The 3,357-nt window shown below is 42.2% G+C and overlaps 1 pseudogene; it reads right to left on the bottom strand.

The window, feature by feature from the left end:
• Positions 1–2,413: 2,413 nt before the first annotated feature.
• Positions 2,414–3,027, bottom strand: LOC119620626 (small ribosomal subunit protein eS27-like; annotated as a pseudogene).
• Between the last annotated feature and the right edge of the window lie 330 nt (positions 3,028–3,357).

Below are 3,357 nucleotides of genomic sequence, written 5' to 3'. Positions count from 1 at the left end.
TTGAGTGAACATCCCATAAAGAACTCTCTAGTAAGTAGTTGGAGATTCAGAACAGAAGCTTGACAGAAAATCAGCACTGCAAAAAGGGTTCATCAGATGTTTTTGTTCAAAATAATCCATTTTCTTTGGGAGGCTGAGGCAGGAGGATTGCTTGAGACCTGGAGTTCAAAGCTGCAGTGAGCTATGATCATGCCATACATCCCAGCATGGGTGACAGAAGGAGACCCTGTCTCTTTAAAAAAAAAAAAAAAAAAAAAAAGAAGCCAACAGTTCATTTTAATCACTGGTAAGTCAATAGGATTGATTGGGCAGTTTCAAGTTGTTGATTGGTTAGATATATTTTGTTTGCTTTTATTTATTTATTTATTTATTTATTTAGAGACAGGGTCTCACTCTGTTGGTCCGGCTGGAGTGCAGTGGCATGATCACTCACCAGTGCAGCCTCAATCTCCCCAGCTCAAGTAATCTTCCTGCCTCATCCTCCCAAAGTGCTGGGACTACAGGCATGCACCACCACGCATGGCTTTGTTTGCTTTTAAATAAAATTCCAAAGCCTTTGCTTTCTCAGCTACAACTAACACAGTTATGTTCAATTATAACAATCGTTATGTTCACTTTTGGGACTCAGAAAACAATATCCGGCTGATTATAGTGGCTTATGCTTGTAATCCAGCACTTTAGGAGGCTGAGGCGGGCGACTGCTTGAGGCCAGGACTTCGAGATCAGCCTGGGTAACACAGCAAGACTCTGTCTCTACAAAAACAAAAACAAAATATCCAGGCATGGTGGCATGTGCCTGTAATCCTAGCTACTTGAAGGTTGAGGCAGGAGGATCATTTGAGGCCAGGAGTTTGAGACCAGGCTGGCAACATAGTGAGACACCGTCTCTACAAAAAAAAAGTTTAGAAATTAGCTGGGTGTGGTGGTGTAGTAGTTTCAGCTACTTGGGAGGCTGAGGTGGGAGGATCACTTGAACCTGGGAGGCTGAGGCTGCAGTGAGCCGAGATCATGCCACTGCACTCCAGCCTGGGTGACAGAGTGAAACCCTGTCTCTTAAAAAAACACAATACCCCCAAAATGAAGGCCTCAGAAGCAAAACTTTTCCTCTTTCTCCTGAAGTTCTTACAGTCCCATTCTCCCCAAAACCTAGCCATAGAAACCAGAATCCCTCTCCCCAAGGCAGATCATAGAAACCAGAACCCCTTTTCCCCAAAGCCAACCATAAAACCTAAAAATATTACTTTTATTTTCCTTCTACCCTTCTGTGTAAAAATTGGCCATAAAAAAATTATCTGACCTGTCTTGTTTGATTATTGATCCTAAGACTCTCCATTTCAGAGAGGGTCCTGCCCCATAACAAGAAAAAAAAAAAAAAAAAATACCCAGAGAGGCCAAAAAGAATATAGACACACAGGCATTTCTGGGTGTCCTACTCAGGCTACTAGCATTAGGTCATAACCCTTTCGTCCAATCACATTTCTACACCACTGTTCTAGTTTGTAAACCTAAACATTAAAGGACAATTTTCCCTGTATTTTTGGATCTTCATTCTAAAAGCTCCTGTGTATACATGTTAAATAAATCCATGTCTTTTCTGTTTTTGTTTTTCATTTATATTTTTTTATTCTTTAGAGACTGGGTCTTTCTATGTTTCCCAGGCTGGTCTCCAACTCCTGGCCTCAAACAATACTCCTGCCTGAGCCTTCTGAGTTGCTGGGATTACAGATGTGCACCAACTGTCCCCAGTTGTTGTATGTATTTTCTTCAATTAATCTGCCTTTTTGTGGATTGATTTTTCAATACTCTTCAGAGGGCCAAAAGGAACATTTCCTTTGGACCCTACATCAAAAAAGTCACCTAATTTCTTTTTCTTGCCAGTGCAACATTAACAGCAAAAATGCCAGTAACCAAGTTTTTTTTTCACTCCATTTTTTCCAAGTCCTATTGTAGTATATTTTATCATGCAAGTGTTCACTTTTTAAAATATATTAACTAACTTCAACTTCAGAAACAACAGCTGTCCTGTAGCCTACAAAATTTGACCAACTATATAAATAGTTATTATAGTTAATGCATAGCTGGGTAGTTAATAAATTCCTCTAAAAATTATGTAACAAATAATTTTTTAATTTTTTGAACTTTTTTTTTTTAATAATAGAAACTGGGTTTCACCATGTTGCCCAGGCTGGTCTCGAATTCCTGGACTCAAGTGACCCGCCTGCCTCAGCCTCTCAAAGTGCTGCAATTACAGGCATGAGCCACCTCCCAGGCTCAGGTGATTTTTTCCACCTTAGCCTCCCAAATAGCTGGGGCTATAAATGTGTGCCAACATGCCCAGCTAATTTTTTTTTTTTTTTAGATCCAAAACCTGTTTATTGAGATGGTTTCCCACTCATCTGGATTCAGCGTGCTTTTAGTGCTGCTTCCTCCTAAAGAAACATCCTTCTGTAAGCCTTGCTTTTCCTCTTGTAGGCTAGCAGAGGACAGTAGAGCAGCCAAAACACAAAACTACTGTTTGTGCATGCTAAAGACTACGGTGATTTTATAGCATCCTGGGCATTTCACATCCATGAAGTAGGAACTGGGGCTCTGCACCAGGCGTTTCCTCTTGTGTTTCCTCTTCTCCTCTTCTGAAGAGGAATGAAGGAGATCCTTTGCAAGAGGCATGTTCTTGTGGGTAGGTCATCACTGCCAGAAAGGATTTTTTTACTTTTTTTGTTTGTTTGTTTGTTTGAGATGGAGTTTCACTCTTGTTGCCCAGGCTGGAGTGCAATGGCGCAATCTTGGCTCACCACAACCTCCATCTCGCAGGTTCAAGCAATTCTCTTGCCTCACCCTCCCAAGTAGCTGGGTTTACAGGCATGTGCCACCACACCAAGCTAATTTTGTATTTTTAGTAGAGACAGAGTTTCTCTATGTTGGTCAGGCTGGCCTCAAACTCCTGATCTCAGGTGATCCGCTAGCCTCGGCCTCCCAAAGTGCTGAGATTACAGGCGTGAGCCACTGCGCTAGGCAATTTTTTTTTTTTTTTTTGAGATGGAGTCTCGCTCTGTTGCCCAGGCTGAAGTACAGTGGGGCAATCTTGGCTCACTGCAACCTCTGCCTCTTGGGTTCAAGTGATTCTACTGCCTCAGCCTGCCAAGTAGCTGGGATCACAGGCACACACCACCACGCCCAGCTAATTTCTGTATTTTTAGTAGAGACAGGGTTTCACCATATTGACCAGGCTGGTCTCGAGCTTCTGACCTTGTGATCCACCCACCTCAGCCTCCAAAGTGCTGGGATTACAGGCATGAGCCACTGTGCCTGGACGAGTTTTAAATGCTTTATACAGATAAGGTTTCATCATGTTGCCCA

The sequence above is a fragment of the Chlorocebus sabaeus genome, chromosome 11 (assembly GCF_047675955.1).
Source record: "Chlorocebus sabaeus isolate Y175 chromosome 11, mChlSab1.0.hap1, whole genome shotgun sequence".
Classification (NCBI taxonomy): Eukaryota; Metazoa; Chordata; class Mammalia; order Primates; family Cercopithecidae; genus Chlorocebus; species Chlorocebus sabaeus.
The sequence above is the reverse complement of the archived record's forward strand: the minus strand, read 5'-3'. Positions and strand labels throughout refer to the sequence as shown.